This window comes from Berghia stephanieae, chromosome 6 (assembly GCF_034508935.2).
Source record: "Berghia stephanieae isolate SIO BIC M18660-M18661 chromosome 6, UCSD_Bste_1.3, whole genome shotgun sequence".
In the NCBI taxonomy this organism is placed as follows: domain Eukaryota; kingdom Metazoa; phylum Mollusca; class Gastropoda; order Nudibranchia; family Aeolidiidae; genus Berghia; species Berghia stephanieae.
Window position 1 is genome coordinate 36,748,874 of NC_088365.1, and position 22,500 is coordinate 36,771,373.

A 22,500-nucleotide genomic window follows, 5' to 3' on the forward strand; every position below is an offset into this window, starting at 1 on the left:
CAAACTAACGCATTTTAGGCACATCCTCCCTCTCTCCACCTCCCCCCTTTTTTTTTCCACCGAACTTCAAAATTTAAAATTAATTCCCATATTCCCGATTCCAGCCCTTCCAGACACCTCTCGTCGCTCACGCGCTCTTGCACCAGTACAGGACTCTGTCTGGTCGCCACGCTCAGACTTCATACTCACCGTCCTGCCGTGTGCTGCCTTCTTTCTCTGCTACTGCTACCGTTTGTAGCGAACCAACGCCTTCGAGCTAACTCGCTTCACCGGCTTGCCGCTTACCTGCCCTCCATCCACCACCCGCCCGCCAGTTATTCGTTTCCCCCCTCTCACCCGGCCCTCTCCTCCGTCTCTCACTCCTCTCCTAATCGGTGTTTCAGTTTCCCAGTCGAGATCCCTTCGCACGATTATCTTGGTCGTTGTTGTTATTGTTATTACTACTGCATTGTTTTGATCCGTCGTGCGACTGTGGAATTATCAGGAATTCTTGCCGCTGTTTTATTTTTGCCCCATTTAAACGTGTGCATTTTTTCTTTTCCTTCTTAATATTTTGTATAATAACTTATTCTAACTCTCTCTTCAGTCGTCTTCGTGGCATTGTTTTATATCGTGACAGTGTGAAGTTGTGATACAAGGATTTTTACAAGCTATAATTATAATTTCAGGGTCTTTGGAAGTTTTCTCTCATCTGGAATTCTGGAACATTTCTGGACATCAAAGGAGGACAATATTAATTTCTACACTTATTGCATGTCCATCCTTGACCAATAATAATCTGACCGGTAAGTCAATTTATTGCCTTTAATTGATTAAATCTTAATAGTCTTCATCTTTATTAAAAAACAAATAAACTTTATTTTTGTTCTTTGTTATTTATCATTTTTTCTCTCTCGATATATTGATCAAAGAGGTGATAGGCATTCTTAGGAATTTCTTCTTCTTCTTCTTCTTCTTCATCATCTTCTTCTTCTTCATCTTCTTCTTCTTCTTCTTCTTCTTCTTCTTCTTCTTCTTCTTCTTCTTCTTCTTCTTCTTCTTCTTCTTCTTCTTCTTCTTTTTCTTTTATTCACATAATGGTGATGGTGATGATGATGATGATGATAATAATAATAATAATAATAATAATAATAATAATAATAATGATGATGATGATGATGATGATGATGATGATGATGATGATGATGATGATAATAATAATAAATAGTTAAATAAATAAATTAGATTGATAAGATATCGTCGCCTGGGCATTCCACGAAGGAATAAAGATAATTCATCAAACAAGATGTCTGATGTCAACAGGAATCACCCAGGTTGTCCAAATTGAGGGTTAATAATCTTGCCCAAGGAAAAAAACTAAAGTGCCTGAAGCGGGGGTCGAGCCCGGGACCCTCCGGGTCACAGTGCAATGCCTTAACCACTAGGTCACTTATTTATTATTATTATTATTATTATTATTATTATTATTATTATTATTATTATTATTATTATTATTATTATTATTATTATTATTATTATTATTATTACCCTCTTCCTCCGTTCCTTCGCCTCTTCCTCTTTCTCGTCATATCTCCTCTTCCCTATTATTGAGCTTGCCACAAATCTTTCTTTCCACACGATCATTAAATTTCATGGGTTGTGATATGAAGTTTGAAGTAAATACATCATAGCATTGTTTTAATCTTTCTAAATGAACACTTTTATAGAATCAAAGAAAAGTTGTTAATTTTATGTTATGTATTTATTATAATCAGACACGGGTGAAATGAATTTATCATTTCCTCTTCATCATTCTGCTGTTATTATTATCATTATCATTATTATTATTATTATTATTATTATTATTATTATTATTATTATTATTATTAGTAGTAGTAGTAGTAGTAGTAGTAGTAGTAGTAGTATCATCATTATTACGTGAATAAAAGAAAAAGAAGAAGACGGTATGAAGGATTAACTCAAATATCCAATAACTATAATATTATCATTGCAGTAGTATATTTACCAACGAATGAATGGAAAAGGGCCTTGATTTAAGATGGGTTATACGAGATAGCGAAATATCCGTTTCCACTTTAAACTAATTGGTGAAAATGGGATTGCAATTCAATTCACTTCGGATCTTTATTTATTGTTGACATACGTTTATAATTTTATATGAGAGTAAAATGATTTATTATTTGATTTTAGCATTTGACTTATAGTTTATAAAAATGATATCGATTGTGTTAAACCTTTATACATACTCATCACAAATAATATGATCAAAAATATTGTTAGAATATAACTGTGGAATTTAGAATGAAAATATGCAGAACATTAAAGTATAAAATAGACATTTCGTCAATTGGAAGCAATATAGACATAGCCTACTCACTTTTCAATCACATGACGTAATTATTTAATGTGTAAAATATAGGAATACGTTTCCAAATCGTATTTGTTCTCGAATGTGTCAAAACAACACCATACAAACATTATCTGATATATAATAAAAATCAGATCTGTGTGCTGTCATCAGTAAATTTACGAATTTTAACTTGGAAGGCCTGAAGGGTTATATATACATTTAAAAGTCACAATGTCGTGCGACCGAGTGAGTTATAGGGGGCTAAGTTTCTTGCTCAAGAAAATAAAGCAAAACACACAAAAACAAAAATTACAAAACAAAAATGACAACAACAAAAATAAACAACAACAAAAAAAGATGCCAATGTGGGTCTTGAACCTGAGTCTCACGGGTTAAGTGCAATACCTTAACTACTTGGCTGTCTCTCCCCCAGAAATATCATGTGTGTTCTATGCTAAGATAAAGGTATATTATTAATTATAACACACTCGACCGTCTTTATAATGATTGAACGCGATCTCAAAGACCCATTAGAAAGCTGTAAACTTTATTGCATGCCTGGCCTAGCCCCTTCCAGATCATAATGCTGTGTATAATGATAATATTGTTTTTTATTGCCTTCAATTCTTATTTCTATTTCCCATTCCCTTTGCAGTAGTATTGAATCCTGAGTCGTACTTTAACTTTTTACTTTTCTTATAAAAAACAGGAGTCTCAACAACGTTTTTACCATCGCTTTAATAATTTGTTTTCTCGTTCAAACCCCCTCCCCCCGGCCGGCCCCCACCTCTTATCTATTAAGGCACAGTATCTTTTACGGAAATGGGTTTGGTTTTTTGTTGATGGGATAGCAATCCCACCATTTCTTTGTGTCACTCCGTAAGTTTTATTGCTTGGTTGGCCCCCTTTTTTATAATACACATGTTATTATTATGGTTATTATTGCTCTTTAGGCCTATCTGGCATCATTACTTAGCTCCGTATTTTAAAAATATTATTCCTCCCCTCTCCATTCTCCCTCCTCCTCCTCCTCCTCCTCATTCTTCTTCTTCTTCTTCTTCTTCTTCTTCTTCTTCTTCTTCTTCTTCTTCTTCTTCTTCTTCTTCTTCTTCTTCTTCTTCTTCTTCTTCTTCTTCTTCTTCTTCTTCTTTAATAAATATACTATAATATAATAAGTAATGAATATATACAGCGCCTAACAGTCATCGTGCTCTTCAAAATAGAAACTAACGTTTTTGTTTTTGTAATTGATAAATTACACTGATTTAACGGCCAATAAGAAGTGTTATACAATGATTATCTAATCTACAAGAAATCAGATAATTGATGAGCATGTTTATAATACCGTCATATATGTAACGTTTATGAGGTGACGGTTAACACTCTGGAAAATATTTTTGATATGATCTAGCCCTTCATTTAAATACATCCCGAGATTTCTTACATCAGAAATCGGTTTATTAGTATTGTCGCCCACGAGTATCTCATTTATAGATATTTTAGAAAGCTTGTATTTATTACCGAGATTATGATTTGTCTTGCTACCATTAAATTTTAGTTTGTTAGATTTCATCCAATCGTCTATCGTGGCAATACAGTTTTTCATAACAGATACAGGATGGCATCTCTAAGTCATATGAATTTTTATTTAGAGCTGTCTCGTTGATAGGAAACGTTGACGACATGAAAGGGAAGCGGTGATCGTTGTATAGGAGGGGACAAGAACAGAACCTTGAGGCACTTAAAGATGGAGTTGAGCTATATTTTCCAAAGTTACTGACATAGTCAATGAAGTCTTTCTCTAGCCAAGCCAACGTTGTGCCAGTTACTTAAAGTTGATCACCGATAGCAGTCAGCAGTAAAATTTGATCGATGTCGATTGCGGCACTTAAATCTAATAAAACGAGCATTACAACATTTCTATTATTTAGGGTATTTCTTTTTTTTTTTTTTTTCTTTTTCTTTGCAATATCATTAACTTCATCAATATCAATTTCCTCCACCTTTTCACCTCCTCCTTTTTCTTCATCTACTTCTTCTTTTTCTTCTTCTTCTATTATCATTATTATTATTATTATATTTATTATTATTATTATTATTATTTTTATTATTATTATTATTATTATTATTATTATTATTATTATTATTATTATTATTATTATTATTATTATTATTATTATTATTATTATTATTCGTCGTTGTCGTCACCCTCGTCATCCTTTTCTACTTTGCTCATTTTTATGTTTCAGTTTTTTTCTCATGTCCTGTTTATCTTTTGGTGCTACTCTCTCGGGTTCTGGGGAAAAAAAAGAAAATTAGAGAAACTGATAAAAGCGAGACTTTGTGAACTTTGTGTAATTCTTTGGATGACGGAATATTGACGATTCTTTGTCGAAACGTTACGAGATAGAGCCTCTGACCGAGAAACTAGTCGTTAATTAGCGGAGAAGGTATTTTCTCATACTTTAAAAAAAAGTTTTTACGTAATGCAGCCAGTCATAACACTGGGAGGCTTCCTGCATCGGTATAGCTTAATCTAAAAAGAGAGTGCAAGCATTTAAAAAGCCTATTATATTTAAATTACCTTCCTGCTGGAGTATTAAATGTATGAAAACAAGAATAGACCAATAGACATGTGAATAGACCAATGTTTTGTGTTTTTTAAACTGTGGATTAACGACATACATATATTGTCCAAATCCATCACTTATATAGGTTTTTTGTTTGTTGGCCAACTTTTGCAAAACACTATACCTTTAGCATCTCACAATTACACTTCATATCAATAATGATGAAAATCATCCATATGGAGTTGCTCCTTAATAAGTCTCGACTTTTTGCCCCCCCCCCCCCCCCCCCCCCCCCCCCTTCCGATATTCCTGTTCATTCCGTACAAGGTACACTTCGCCGAGGATAATCCATTTTTAAAAAGTTGGTTATGCCTTGTTTCGCCATAAACCTTAGCGTTCAGAGATATTCAGCGTTGTTTCTCCTGACTTGAAACATCTGTTGATACTGTGTACTACGTAGACTACAACGTTTTGTGTTAAAATCCTTAACCAAGGCACTTGGTGCTGTCGATAAATTGGAATAAAGAAAACAATGCCACGTATCCTCAAGATATACTAACACCCACTTGCTAACCACTTTTTTGAATGATTATCGAGTTTTCGAGGGGAGAAGGGAGGAGGTAAAGCAGCAAGGAGCAGGAGCATTAGCAACATTAATGTATAATCAGCATGGCAGTAGCTTACACCTTTGTTCTAAGATTACACCCGACGACTGACAGGCCACACGTGTTAACAACACAAGGCCATAAAGATTCTTCAAACCAAAACCAGACTTTTGAAGTTTCCTCCTGCATCTACTCAATTTTTGGGTAGAGTTTTTTTTTTTTCACATCCTTTATCTTATCACTAGATATTTCTATATTTTAAAACCTCGCATTATTCAGCTTGTCTGTACCATTACTGACTTTGTTTTCAACTCCTTTTCCAGACCGAATATCTATTGTCCACAATTTGTTTCCCTAAACATGAAACAGTTGGATAGAATTGTATCAATTGTTGATGATGTGTTATCAATCCTGTTCATGGTAGATAACAGATCAGATTCAAATCTAGTCTCCCTACTTTATTTTACTTATTTTTGTTTTTATATATTTTATTATCAGGTTAGGTGGTCACACAAAAAACAAAAACAAAACAAAAATACCCAACAAAACACGCCGGTGTTTATTCTTTCTTTTGTAAAAAGTTATGATGATATCTTTTCACTTTTATTGGAACTATTTTATGTCAATAGAATTGCGAAATTTCAAAATAATTGGATCAGCGGCTTTTGAATAATATAAAATCTTGTAACACCACCTAAAAATTTCGATATCGTTGAAAAGATGACGCAAATGTATTTGCGCGTTGTAATTATTTTAAAAAGACACTTGTTGCTATGCCTGGGAAACTATGCACGTCCAGTTTCATATCTGGAAAAACCATAGACCAGGAAGGGATTTCATTTTTCAACGAGATGGTTCTACATCCCATACAACGAGCAAAAGAACACTAGCTCTTCTTCTGAGTAAGAATATTTATTTCATGGAGAAAGACAACTGTCTGCCTCAATCATCCGACCTGAATCCATGGATTGCTCAATTTTGATTTTTTTTTTTTTTTGGACCGAAAAGGATTGTCGTGGACACCAAAGATCTGCATTCACAGTATTAAAAAAACTTGACAGAAAGAATTATTTTATGCTTGGAGGAGATAACCATTGATGACATTTTGAAGTGCATTACAAGTTGGAAAAAGAGACTACGTTGCGTCATTAAAGAGGACGGCGGTGCTGTTGATCACTTAAAGTGCTAACTTTGTAATCGTTGGAGCAAAATAGGCATGTGAGTTTACTATACAGGCGATTTCTTACATAATGAGTAGAATTATGATGAAAATAATGGTTATGGTGACATAATTGTAATATCGCCTAACAGGCGTCATGTCTCGTCCTACATGTTAAATGTTGCTGTTGACCAGGGACCCCTTGTAAAGCGCATTGAGCACGTTAAGTGGATATTGCGCTATATAAATGCTCAATTTTAAAATAATTAAAGATGGCAACAAATGTTAAGATCGTCGCCATTTTACTCTCAGCAATGTTGCGTCATTTATCTCTGATATTGTATTTCTGAACACGGTTTTGAAAAATCACTGTAGCTTTCTTGTTTCTCAATTCATAAAATTCTGACAGTCTACGTATAAGGATTTGTTTTATTTGTATTAAGATTTTTAAAAAGATTCAATGAAAAGATACGAGCCGACTAAAAGTGCCGCGTTATTTTGTGACCACCATATATATATATATATATATATATATATATATATATATATATATATATATATATATATAATATATATAATATATATATATATAATATTATTATGTACGGTATTCCAAAAGCATATTACCTCGTAAAAGTCTCTTGGAAGTCTTCAACTTAGAGTGATGTCGGTTTCTGTAATATTCATTTGAAGTTCGCTCTATTGTGAATTCGTTATAATATTTGGTAACATTATGAAAAATAGTTTTTATCGTTTGAATTCGTGAAGTCCAGGCATAAAATACGTATGTCTTGATCCGAATGCGAGTGACCTACAAGCACGCTATCATTGCCACCGTAGTTTATTGACAGTCACCGTAACACTCTAGGGGGTTATAACCGTCACCCAATACCTCCTCTTGCTTGGTACAGGATCCGGGAAGCTTCTTTCATAGTTCTGATGAAAATGTTTTGCGATATAATATTCGATTCAGGGCCATTGTAAAAGGAAGTTATTACAATATTACGGTGATGGCTTTTGTAGCTTCTGCTGCTGCTGATGTTGAGAATGATGATTATGATGATGACAAAGGCAACACCCAACTAGACAGACAGCCACAGAGAATATTTGAAATTAGCTGATACTATAATAATACATTGTTTGTGTAGGCAGGGAAAATTTTTGAAGGTAATAGAGCAGGTGTGTCATTGTTTGAGAACAGCATAAATGACCGTTTGATTGATATTTATTTTATCTCCTATCCCTCGCCCATCTTTCCCACATTCCCTTATTCTATCCCCCCGCTCTCTATCTATCTCATTCTCACCCAACCCCCCAACCCCCCCCCCTCTCTCTCTCTCTCTCTCTCTCTCTCTCTCTCTCTCTTTCTCTCTCTCTCTCTTTCTTTCTCTCTCTCTCTCTCTCTCTCTCTCTCTCTCTCTCTCTCTCTCTCTATCTCTCTCTCTCTCTCTCTTAGTCACTCAATCCTAAGTTTTAGATTTTAAAAAAACACTATACGAGAATAACAGTATAATTTAATGGTCGTGGTGAAATATAGTATAGGGAAGAAAAAGGATCAACAGACATCATTTTAAATATATCATTTTGACAATAATATTTAATGCGAAATTTCATCTGCCACTTGAAACACACATATTCTGATTAAAAACAATTGAAACTCAAAACCTGTCGTTTATAGTAAGGGCAACTGAAAATATGTATAAATTTTTGTGGTATTTATTGGGGTATTTTTAAAATGAGTCTTTATATAGCGCAATATCCACTAAACGTGCTCAAAGATCTTTACAAGGGGTATCCAGCCAACGAGACATGACGCCTGTTACATTTTTTTCCGACCGAGACAACGCTGTTTCATTATTAATGAAGTGATGAATTGCTGTACAGTAAATGTTAAAGCTTGAATTTATTGTTATCAACGTATGCGTTCTGTTTCGGTTTTAGTGGACCATATTTGATGTGTGATTTTTGGGGAGTGCATTAATATCCTTCTAAAAGGGCGATGTCAAAATACTGATTCCAATCTCATTGGAAGCGTAAAACCAGTCTTCCTGGGGACTGAATACATAACCTTGCACAACTGATCTTCTGGTTTCAGAGTGATGATATCTTACTTTCTAGTCTAGATAAATGCTGGTTCTCAATAAAGATCATTCATCCTCATTCTATTACGCCGCGTAATCCTATGAATCTGCCTATACATTCTGCTACTAAAATAGTTATGCCACCTTATGATTCAACATATAATTGTAACCTTTCCATTGTTCACTATTCACTGCGGAGGACTGGTTACACACTTCCAATGAGTTTTGAAACGGAAGAGAAGAAGATGTGATGTCATGACTTATCTGCCTTATTTCTGGTCACAGCTGGGTCAAATTGTTGGAGGTCAACTTGGCAATGATCAGGTCAGGTTCGTTTGCACGTGATGCGTTTATTTAATTTCAGTTGATTTATATCCTTGGAGAGATGCAATTTTCGAAAATGTAAAAGAATGTTACTATAAAAGCGATAGGATAAAGTGTTGACCATAAATGAAGTGGGGCTAGATAGTATGGGGGTCAAACTAGATCATCTTTTGAGCCTCTCAGTAAGAAACCCGCCCACCAATAACCAGTCGTGGGAATTTTAAACGAAATATCGTTATGATATTTTTAACTGAGTATTTGTTCGCTGTCTTTATTAAATGGACATAATTGAAAGAAGTTTTTACAAAGTTTATTCAATCTTAGGCTTTCGCCAATAATTCATACAGTTTGATGACACCAACAAGGAAATTGAAAAAAAATGGTTAATGGTGCCAAAACATAAAATGATGCCATAAATAACCACCAATACTTACAATAATAATGATAATAATAATAATAATAATAATAATAATAATAATAATAATAATAATAATAATAATAATAATAATAATAATAATAATAATAATAATAATAATAATAATAATAATAATAATAATAATGATAATAATAATAATATATCATAATATTAATAATAATAATAATAATAATAATAATAATAATAATATTATTATTATTATTATTATTATTATTATTATTATTATTATTATTATTATTATTATTATTATTATTATTATTATTATTATTATTATTATTATACAGAAGCACAGCAGCAATAATATCTAGTATTGTTTTTGTAAATGAGGACCACGCTTATTCCCCATTCGTTGACAATAAAGAAGATGCGAAATTATATCATGGTAAGTCTGTTTCGGATAATAAAGTTATTGACATTTAGTAACACTAGGTGTAACAAAATGCTTTGGTCTGGGTGATCTCTATCCTGGTTTACTCGGGGAAATTCCAACATAAATAGCCCATCCCCTTTCTATCCTATTAAACACATTTAACACATTTCTAATGCAAATTAATGTTCTATAAGATTGGAATATCAAGGGCAATAGAAACTAACCTAGAAGTTACAGACATATTAGTTTATCGTATTGTTATGTAGAATAATGAATCTTTTAGAATATCACAAACTTTTAAGTCCTTGTGTACGTCAATTATTGTATGTCAGGGATTGTTTTCTTTGTTTTAGATAATTTTACGGCGTTTGTGACATTGAGGTCATTTCAAAAAGACAGAAAATGTATTAGGTAGTCAAAAAAGTATACTTTTGTCAAAGGCACATGGTTCAACTAGGGAACGGGTGTATAATTCAAGAGCATCCCTCAGTATCCTTTGTTTAAGATTGCTTAGAAGTGTCATTCAGATACAATCAAAGGATCCTAACAAGAGGAATACAATCAAATTTTTACAAATCATGATATTCAAACCAGCAACTTCTAACATATAAAAAGTATTACATTTCATTACCGAGAGATAATTTTACAATGGATTTTACGGAGAGAATAGGGGGCTTGTATTTTTTGTCCAGCCGTTTAATTACGAAGTTAATTTACCTATTTTTACAAAAAAGCCTTCTCAATGGAATTCATGACAATGTAATTAGAACGTCAGGGTTCATCTTTTAAAGATAACAAATATATGGGATTTAATTAGAAATGATGATGATGATGATGCTGATGCTGATAATGATGATGATGATAATAATAATAATGATAATAATAATAACATCATACTAATAATAATAATAATAATAATAATAATAAATAAAATAATAATAATAAATAATAAATAATAATATAATAATAATAATAATAATAATAATAATAATAAATAATAATAATAATAATAATAATAATAATAATAATATAATAATAATAATAATAATAATAATAATAATATAATAATAATAATAATAATAATAATAATAAATAATAATAATAATAATAATAAATAATAATATTAATAATAAATAATATATAATAATAATAAATAATAATAATGATAATAATAATAATAGTAATAATAATAATACTACTACTAATAATAACAATAATAATAATAACAATAATAATAATAACAATCATAATAATAATAATATAATAATAATAATAATAATAATAATAATAATAATAATAATAATAATAATTATAAAAATAATAATAATAATAATAATAATAATAATAATAATAATAATAATAATAAATAATAATAATAATAATAATAATAATAATAATAATAATAATAATAATATAATAATAATAATAATAATAATAAAATAATAATAATAATAATAATAATAATAATAATAATAATAATAAATAATAATAATAATAATAATAATAATAATAATAATAATAATAATAAATAATAAATAATATCTTGATTTAACCATAATCATTAATATAAAAACAAAACAAATTTGATTATTGGTAAAGCCAATTTCCATGCCTAAATAGTTGTTGAAAGATGCTGGGGGGGGGGGGGGGGTGTTAGCATTTCATGCATGACTAGTTTAATACTTTGTTTTTATTAAAACACGCCAATATGAACTGGAGTTTTCTGCATTTTTTGAATAACAGAGTTACGTCACATTCCTTCAACACAAAAACAGCGCAGTGTTTTCTTATTAGTGTTCAATGTATGCCGTTGGGCTGTCTGGAGCCTTGTGAACTAGAGACTGTGTCAAGATTTGAACCCATTACTCCCCCACTTTTGCCAAAGTATCTGCTTCACATTTTCGCTGTTGTAATTTGTGAGGAAGGAAATTCGCTTTTACATGAATGGAGAAGATTGCACAGCGACAGGTGGACTGCATTGTGGATTGAATGCGTTGAGATGACCTTTTCTTTATTTGTATCAGAGCACGGAGCTGAATATTGCTGGTCAATGGCAAAATACCTATAACTAATTTTGACCATGAAACTTTTATTTCGACAAATCGAAATGAAAATGACTCATAAAGCGAAACGAACAAAAACACGGTGTCTGGCGACGCATGACAATAGCCAAAGGCCGAAACGTCGTGCTTTTGTCTTGCTTCGCTTTGTGAGCCATATATTTTACTCTTGGTATTTTCGTTACGTTTTGACTGGCTCACTTCGGTTCTTTTAGCTTTTAATGAAAATTACCTCTGCCTTGTCGCCTGAGATCTCAATGAAGTCTTAAGTTGAACGTTTTAGATATTTTAAAAGTTTGGGGTCACTATCGATATATACATATATGGAGTAATCGTTTTCTGTTCTGGTCAAAATAAAAACAAAACAAAACAACATTTTGGCAGAATAGATCCGTACACTAAATCAACAATTCAAATTGGTTTATTGTATAGGTGTTCGAGAATAAATGATACCTTGGGATCAATGCTTGGTGGCTCAAGAGGTCAAAATTATCTGTTTGTTATTTGAAGACAAGTTTGTCGCTGTTTCATTTGTCCCTGTTCTTGTTTTTCTTTATTCGTTTTTCTAATTTCATTTTTCCTGCAGATGTTTCTGTGCGATGTAATGCTCGGGTTTAAATGATATGTGTATGAAACAAATGACGGACACCGCAACAGCCACGTTACAACTACTCTTGATTCTTTGTGTCGTCATATCGCTCCGCCTGTTTGTTTGAAAAGCATTACACTCGTATTTAAACACTTGGCCAGAAAACTCGTCCTTCAAAAATCGATCGATTTAAATGACACCCATCTTGACCAAAATTCCCAAACCTGGTATTTCGTGAAGTCCCATGTTTGAGAGTGTTTTGTTATCCCTTTATTATTATCAGAGAGATGTTATGACTATTGGCCAATGGCCTAAAATAAACATTTGATTGATTGATTGATTGTCAAGATGAGGATCGTTTAAACCGATATTTGAAGGACGAGTTTTCTGGCCAAATGTTTAAATACGTGTCTTTCCAGAGTAGGGCGGTAAACTGGTTTAAATCGCCCGACATAATACCGTTTAGGAAGTCGGGTCACTGATACGTCCACTAGCTGAGAATTTCATGAATAAGTGTCTCATTAGAGATGATTAATCAGTAGTGGATTTAATGGGCTCAGTCAGCCGATTGGCCGCCAGTCTTGTGGGGAAGAGATGAGATGTGACTCAGCGTACGGACAGTCAACCTCCAAATCGGGAAGATAGTATTGATCACTTGATTTATTTCCCAGCTACCTTTATTTGATTTTCTTTCTTTTATTCTTCTCTCCCGGTCTCTCTCTCTCTCTCTCTCTCTCTCTCTCTCTCTCTCTCTCTCTCTCTCTCTCTCTTTTTCTCTCTCTCTTTCTCTTTCTCTCTCTCTCTCTCTCTCTCTCTCTCTCTCTCTCTCTCTAATAATATTATTATCATTACCATTATGATTGCATCACTTTAAACTTAAGAAAATTCGAATGTGAACAGAAACATGTAGACAAGTAAAGTTATAAGCTTAAATAGATCGCAAATTTTGAACCCCTAAATAAACGCATAATTAACTCGTACTTTACGGTTCTCTCGATCTATCGTTGTATTATCATGTATTTGTTTACTTCAGAAAGGTATGACAGGGCTACCAATGCCCGTTTTACCCGTTATTATTTCGGGGGGGGGGGGGGGGGGGGGGGGGGGCTCAATTGAATACGTTTTAAAATGAATTCTAAAAACTAGTCTTTCCTTGATTTTGTTATTGTTGATGATTTAGTGCTGTTTACACAACATGTAATATGGTAATATGACTAATTGATTATCTTTAAGTGTTATCTGTGGTATATTTCTATTGGACTCAGCATAAGGACTTAAAAGTTCTCAATGTATTTCGGTGTTAATGAACCAAATTAGAATAAAAGGTTTTAGTGATTTTTGCTTCTGACGGAGGTGGGGTGGTGAAATCAAAATCCTGATTTTTTAAAGTCTTATTTCTGTTTTACTAGAATGTTAGTTCGCAACTCTGAGTGGGATTCCGATCCTCCCTTTTAACGTTTTTGATATACCATTTATTCTTTTTCACACGGTTGTAATAATAAAATAAAGCGGAAATTAATTATAAACAGGACCCAAAGCAATGACTGCCACCAGCTCTGACTGCTCACGTCGCTCACTCCACCGTGCACTCACGACCACTAACTAGTCCGCTACGTTACTGGTCATGCACATGACCCCCACTGATTTACTCTGGCAGCTGCTGGTACTGCTCGGTGCACGTGCGGAATACTCAGTGCTCATATTATTATAATGCACATTGATAGCTACTATAGTTATAATATTATTACTCTGAAGATTGCCAACCTGTAATAAAAAATATAGGGTTTTAAACATTTTACTCATTCGGTCGAGTGTTGAATTTACTCTCTCTCTCTCTCTCTCTCTCTCTCTCTCTCTCTCTCTTTCTCTCTCTCTCTCTCTCTATCTATCTATCTATCTATCTATCTTTCTCTCTCTAACCCCTCTCTCTCTCTGGGGGGGGGGGGGGGGGGGGGGGGCGCAAGTGGTATTTGATACATTGTTTTCAGGAAAATGTTAAGCCACGATCTAGTGAAGCTGTCCAAGCCCTGTTCTTCTTCTTCTTCGTTCCCGTCACATGGTCAATCCGTTCAATTCGTGCTTTACATTTCAGTCAAGTGCGACCAGTTGTATAGGACTTTGGTTCCTCGGTGTAGACTGTTTTACCTTCATCTACAGCGTATAAGTGCAATTTTAATTCGAACATTTGTTTTCCGCACTATCCCCTAAACGTGCTCAAAGCACTTTACAAGAGGAGTCCTAGCCAACAGCTGTACGTGTAAGACCTGACATGATGACTGTCTGACTATAATATTACAATTTTTCTTTTCAAATCTGTTGGGAGTCAGATAAGACCACAAAGCCGCACACACACACACACACACACACACACACACACACACAAACTCACGCACGCACACACACACACACAGAGGTAGAGAGAGAGAGAGAGAGAGAGAGAGAGAGAGAGAGAGAGAGAGAGAGAGAGAGAGAGAGAGATTTCCCTCTTGTGCTCTTTTATTTCTTTTTTTTTTCATAAAAGAAAGGAAAGAACTTGCTGAATGGAAGGTTGAGGTGGTTAAAAAAAAACAAAACAAGCGCGCACACACACACAGCGGGCGACGTCTATATAATTATTTACGGTCGTGTAACAGTTAAACCACTCTACCTCGCCTTCGTCCGTCCTGTCGTAAACAAATAAATTGGTGACCACTGTGACTGGCCCCGGTTGACCCCAGCTCTGACCCTTTCTTGAAAGAAAGTTTGAAAGAATTAATGTTCTCGGTTTCCATTGGCCTTAAAATGCTCTTATATTAGATTAGATATAGATAGCTGCTAGGTATTGTCTTCTTTTTTTTTTTTTCTTTTCTTTTCTCTTTCCTTTTTTTTTTTTTTTTTTTTTTGGTACGTACACGGCAAGAGGTAGTGGATATTTCGAAAGCTTATTCGACAGTTGTGTATTACATAAATATTGTTTTTGGTCCATTTTGTTTGATTCGATGCCTTCTAAGCAGTCTGACTGCTTTACAGAATCGCATTGAATGTGAAGTTCCTTTCCTTCCGACGTTCCCGTAACCAGCATACTTATCATATTCTCAACAACAACAGAAAATACTTAAAATCTTGCATAGTTTTCGATTTTTTTTTGTAGCTTGTTTGTAGCTTCTCGTCATCACCTCATCATCATCATCATCATCATCATCATCATCATCATCATCATCATCATCACCATCATTAAAATTTGAGCATAGCTATTATTATCACCACCATCAACGTGTATTTTTGTTATTTTGGATTTGTTTTCATTACCAAGTTTTCATTGGCAATTCATTTGATTCTATTTGGTTCACATAATTTATGTTTGTATTGTTAAAATGGAAATTCTATGCTTATCATTTTTACACCCAGTATTTTGGTCCTAGACTCCGTTTTAAAATTATTCTTCATTAAAGGCTCCATACACGCACGGTTTTGATAGGCGTCCGAACCACGATCAGGCAAACCGGGGTGAAAACGCAATGTGTGTGGCCAAATACCTGGCCGATAAACCTAGGTACGGTCGATCGCCCGCACAGCCGCTTTGCTTAATATTTTTCGAGGCGATCGGCGATCGGGGGCGTGGCAGTATAAAAAATTGGACAATTTTTTTCGGATTTTCGCTGTTTTGACGTCAGATTCGTGATCAGCGTCGAATTTACAATAGGTTGATACCAAGAACTATGTTTTTACTCCAAAAATTGATGAAATTAGAAATAAATTTTAATTAATATTGAGGCTATGTGGCCGACAGAAAAGTGCCCCTCCCTGTTTTGTGATGGATCAAGTGGTATGACTCTCGCTTTCGGATCGGAAGGTTCAGGTTTCGAGACCCGCTCTGAGTGGCGCAGAGTTGAGTCCTTGGAAAAGGCTCTTTACTCACATTCTCTCACCGTACTCAGGTGTAAAATTGAGAACATGGCCGTTCGTTGTCTTTGTTGGGAAAAAATGTCACATCGCCTGACAGGCGTCATGTCTCGTCTTTCAAGTCTAATATTGCTGTTGCCTTGGGACCCCTTGTAAAGCGCTTTGAGCACGTGGATATTGCGCCAAATAAATGCTGTGTTATTATTTTTTTTTAATAATATTTTTATAAATGTTGCGCCAGGAAGAGGTAGATGGCAAAGTTTCGTTCTTGTTCATCGTAAAACTTATAAAGGATTTCATACAAAATAAAAAATAGTTTTCATAATTTTCAATGTAATGATATAATAATATGCCAGTTCTTTTTTTTTTTTTTCCTCCTCACCCGTTGACGCGACATGACGGTCGACCTTGACACAGACATTTGGGATTGGCAGATGCCAAAAAGCCTTGGAATGGGGTGGGCATTGTAACCTTGAATTATAATCTACAAACAACGCCCCCCCCCCCCCCCCCAAAAAAAAAAAAAAAAAAAAGAAAAAGAAAAGAGCTGTGTGCGTGTGTGTGGTGGTGGTGGTGGTGGTTGGGGGGGGGGGGGGGGGGTGCGAATGCGAGTAGTCCCGAGGAGTACCCGTTTAACCTGCCACGGGAACACTGTCGATTTGTTTTATAAATAATAATAATAATAATAATAATAATTAATAATAATAATAATAATAATAATAATAATAATAATAATGATAATAATAATAATAATAATAATAGTAATAATAATAATAATAATAATAATAATAATAATAATAATAATAATAATAATAATAATAATAATAATAATAATAATAATATATAATAATGACGATAAATAAAAAATCTTTATTGTCCACAAAATGGAAAAATTTCCGTGGTCTACGTTGCTTTTAAACTTAAATCGGATTGCAAATGTATTGATGTTATGCGTATTGGAAAAATACTCACGACATCTCCATCGGGGTATAACATATTAACACACAAAACTGCAAACGCGAACGTTCATTGTCTGATTGATATAACTTAGTGATAAGTTAATTATAAAATGCTGTCTAAAAGCAATAACAACGGGTTGACTAACGTCAAATTCATTCCTTCTATTGATGCTCTGTGTTAAATTAAAATACTCACAAAGTCCGCCAGCCAGAAATATCACTCCAGCCCAAAGATCTACATGGAACCTTGAACGTTATAGTCTGATATATTTTAATGAGAACTAATCATAAAAATGGGTGGTCAAAAAACAATAACAATGAGATGAGTGACGTCAATTTGGTTCCTTCTATAAATATCCAAGAACTTTACTCACTCCATCCGCTCTCTCCTCCTTCAATACATATGAATCTATTCTCTCATCACTTTTTTGTGCGGCTATGCATGTGATCTTGTGAAATGACACTCGCCTTTGGATCGGACGGTACTGGATTCGAGTCCCGCTCTGAGTGGCGCATAATTGAGTCCTTGGAAAAGGCTCTTTACTCGCATTCTCTCACCTTGTTCACTGTTAAAATGAGTACCTCGCTGTTTACAGCGTCGTCTCTGTCGGGAAACAATTGCAATATCGCTTAACAGTCATGTCTCGTCTAACATGTTTTTATGTTGGCCAAAGACCCTTATAAAGTGATTTGAGCACCTTTATTGAATAGAGCGGTATATATAGCGCAAGTAAATTTTTCTCTCTTTCTCTTTCTCTCTCTCCCTCTCTCTTTCTCTCTCTCTCTCTCTCTCTCTCTCTCTCTCTCTCTCGACATGTTAGATTATTATAGCTATTGCTACATATGATGCGAATATCTTGGACGGTTATTGATGCTATGAGTTTAGGTAAAATGCTCGCAACATCCACCAGTCGGAAATAACGTACCGTCATACAAAACTACGAGTAACCTTGAACGTTTAAAAGTCTGATTGATATAATTTAGTGAGAACTAATTACCAAAATGACTGCCTTAATACAATAACAAAGAGTGGAATGATGTCAATTTCGTTCCTTCAACAGTCTAATTGATATAATTTAGTGAGAAGTAATCACTATTGTGGCAAGACGAAAGATAGAATAACAGACAGTAACTGGGATCGGTTCTGTCGGCCACATAGCCTCACTATTAATTAAAATTTATTTCTAATTTCACCAATTTTTGGAGTAAACACACAGTTCTTAGTATCAAACCTATTGTAAATTTGACGCTGATCACGAATCCGACGTGAAAACAGCGAAAATCCGAAAAAAATTGTCCACTTTTTTATACTGCCACGCCCCGATCGCCGATCGCCTAAAAAAAATATCTCCCCGTATGTGGGCAAAATCATCTGCGATAAACGCAGGGATGGGGTCAAAGCGATAGGTCATCCGTCCCGCTTCCAGCGGATGTCGACGTCTATGGAGGGCATTAGGTATATCGGAGGAACTTATGAAAGCTCATTTTTAGCATAACTTTTTATAATGACTTACCAATGATGGCGTTTTGTTTAAAGTTTTGTTAAACGATGGAGTAGTCCGACTCTTGATTACCATAGTATTGCAAACGTAGATGGCTGTGTTGTCCTTCGATTGACATAAGGCGATAAGTCAAAGCGACCCCCTCGTCGTTTCGTTGACTCCACACACGCAAATCACTCAACTTCGAAATTCCTCCCTCCCTCACCCCCTCATCCATTCCCAACATTCCTTTTTGACTTTTGAATTGCCTTTTGAAAAAAAAAATGTCGCGCTATCTTTCGACGGTTGGGTGACTTTGATTCTGTGCATCAAACAATATTCGCGGAACATAATAAATAGTTGGGGACATGTGGTGTATGTTTGTTCTGCATGCACTGTGATAAAATACCATGTGTCTTCAACTGGGAGGATCTCAGACGAGTAGTTAATTAACCTTTTACTCGCAGGGTTGTATTTCAATCTAACCTTGTGTTATAGCTTACCTTTTTTACAACTGTTGGGTTCGAATCGCATGCCGCTGTTCGAGTTGAAAACGGCTAATTCGCAATAATAATAAATAATAAATAATAATAATAATAATAATAATAATAATAAATAATAATTTAATAATAATAATAATAATAATAATAATAATAATAAAACGAATAAATAAAGATACTTTAGAGTGGGAGTAATTGCAATCTGATCTGCGATAAATGTAGAATTGCTGTTCGAGAGTTAACGTCAAGAACTTCAAAACGCGTATTGTCGTTTTTTGTCCATATCATCAGTCTGTGTTATCATCTGAGAACTCAAAAACACGAAACGGGACTCCAGATATAAAGGCATACGAGAAGAAGATCATCTGAGATGAACAATCAGTGTTGACAGTTGTCATCTGCCAGAACAGAGCATGTTCAGATGAACAATTTACAAGAGTGATATGGGAATATAATTTTGGCATCGCTATTGGAATGGTTTGATTTTCTTGTACTTTATCGAATTTAATGAGCATTGTTTCCTCCTCCTCCTCCTCCTCCTCCTCCTTCTTCTTCTTCTTCTTCTTCTTCTTCTTCTTCTTCTTCTTCTTCTTCTTCTTCTTCTTCTTCTTCTTCTTCTTCTTCTTCTTCTTCTTCTTCTTCTTCTTCTTCTTATTCTTCTTATTCTTCTTCTTCTTCTTCTTCTCTCTCCCCCTCCTCCTTCTCGTCGTCCTCCTCCTTCTTCTTCTTCTTCTTGTTCTTCTTCCGGGGTGGGGTTCCTGACCTCCCATAGGCAGGAGGGGGGGGGGGGGTGGGTACATACTGTCATACTGTCTTTTATCCCCTTATATCTGTTTTCCAACATGCTTTCTGTCTTTGTCTTGGAATGAGATTACTTGGTTTTATCCTGGCCCTGGCCGGAGTCCTGGCTGGGAGGGAAACAGTCAAATGCATAGTTATTGTTTTGGGAAATGATATTTTTTTCCTTGTAAATCATGTCTCTGTTATGTATTATTATATTTGTTATTTTGAATTTATAATGTAAGCATTTGAGTGTATTCCTCCTTGTTGGTTTTGTGCTTGTGTCAGGATGAGACTTATAGGTGATCTCAAACTAAGTACATTGGTGGTGTGCTCTTGGAATCTACATCTGATCCCTATTTGTTCCCAGTTCCCATATGTCTTACTTTTTCTTGGGTGCTTTAATTGTAATTCTAGAACTTTTTACTATCCCATTTTCTTCCTTTTTACTGGCGCTGATATAACCTAAATGTGTTGCAAGCGCCATAAAACAACATGTTCTTCTTCTCCTCCTCCTCCTCCTTCTCCTTCTTCTTCTTCTTCTTCTTCTTCTTCTTCTTCTTCTTCTTCTTCTTCTTCTTCTTCTTCTTCTTCTTCTTCTTCTTCTTCTTCTTCTTCTTTTTCAATTTCTTCTTCCTCTTCCACCTCTTTTTTCTTTTTTTCTCTCTTCGTCTTTCTTTGTCTTTGTTGTTTTTATTACTTTTTTATTATTGTTAATATACTTTTTGTTGCTGTTTTTATGTCTTTCTTCATCAGCTAGTCTTTTATCTCAGACATTATTTAGGATAAAATTCAAGAGTAATCCAGTGCAATTCACCAAAATACTCAACCGTTTCGTATTATTATTTTTAAAGATTTTATTTTTGTTTTGTTTTGCTGGTGAGCCATGTGTGACTGAATTTTATTTTCAGCCATTTGTTACATCGACGTGCAATTATTAGCAGATTTGATAACCCAAGTTAATGGAAATCTCAAAAAATTACGCAAAATATTGTCCATCACAACAAGGCCCTTAGTTGCGTTCGGATGTCAAACCTGCATAATGTTCACATCGGTTACAATCTAAGCGTTGAACAAAAAATAAATAAGCGAATAAATAGATGTATTTATTAGAATATTAAGATGTTCACATTGTTGCACTGCTTTATAACTGCGCCTTCTAAGTGTATGGTTTCACAGCTACGCTCTTTGGGGATCATAAATAATAAACTCCCCCCCCCTCCCCCCCACCCCCTATGAAAATGACTGTTGTATACAACAGTAATATAAATTTTATTATGCCCCAGAGATGGTTTTCAATCAATTTTTCTTGTCTCGGTTTAGAATTGTATATTCTTCTCCCTTGTCTGGAACTCTCTGTGAAAAATAATAGAATACATAACCAGTACATTCTTGTTGCACGATTTTATGGCCCGGCAACACGTTTTTATGTTCTCATCACCTCCTTTGATGTGGAAGGTATCTTGCAAAATTATTACGGGGGCCCAGATTGTCATATGTGAGAAATTGTTCTGGAAAATATATCTCGAATGAACAGCCGTTGAGAAAATCACATTTATTGACGAGGAGTTCACAAAACATGTCGTAAAAGAAATGAATGTCGGCTTCTGGGCTTGGAATTGAATCCCTCTTTCCGAACGTTTATCTTTCTATATAATTGGTTGTGGTGGTGTATTTTGTGGCATCGATGATAGTAAAATCCCAAGGCAATTCTTTGATTAACTGAATTAAAGCAACTTCCCCTCTCTGTCTCTTTCACTATCTATCTATCTATCTATCTATCTATCTATCTATCTATCTATCTATCTATCTATCTATCTATCTATCTATCTATCTATCTATCTATTTAAGATAAGATAAGATATACTTCATTGATCCTGAATGGAAATTATCATAATTCATCGTTATATAAGCATATATTTATACACTGCCATGAACTACTTGATGAAAATACGTAGCTAATTAAAAGCAAAATAAACATCAAATATAATAAAATAAAATAAAATATTCTTAAGATATACAACAGTTACAAGCAATGCTATAAAAATCGGACATGAAAGGAAAGAGTAGAGTTGTAATAATGGATTTGTATTGATCTATCTATTGATCTATCTATCTATCTATCTATTATTATATATATATATATATATATATATATATATATAATATATATATAATATATATATATAAAATATAAATTGTCACTCACATTATATATGGCCCAGACGTACGTTTCTGTGGCTTTCGTCCACGTCTTCAGTCGGCATAATGTCCGAAGAAAAAATATGTATTCCGTTTGAGGTGTTTACTCTGTATGTCCTGCTTCCGTTGTGTAGTTGTGATTAGTATTAGCT

At 34.2% G+C, this 22,500-nt stretch overlaps 1 protein-coding gene across 3 annotated transcripts in view; it reads left to right on the top strand.

Annotated features, from left to right (window-relative positions):
• The window catches only part of LOC144974976 (uncharacterized), a 145,356-nt gene that overhangs the window by 33,192 nt on the left and 89,664 nt on the right, over window positions 1-22,500 (top strand). The window contains exon 2 of one of the 3 annotated variants that reach the window (XM_078918554.1): window positions 669-785. The gene's annotated coding sequence lies outside the window, so the exon portion shown is untranslated. Of the gene's footprint in view, window positions 1-389; window positions 786-22,500 lie in introns of those variants that run through there. The other 2 variants (XM_078918553.1, XM_078918552.1) reach the window with 2 other exon arrangements.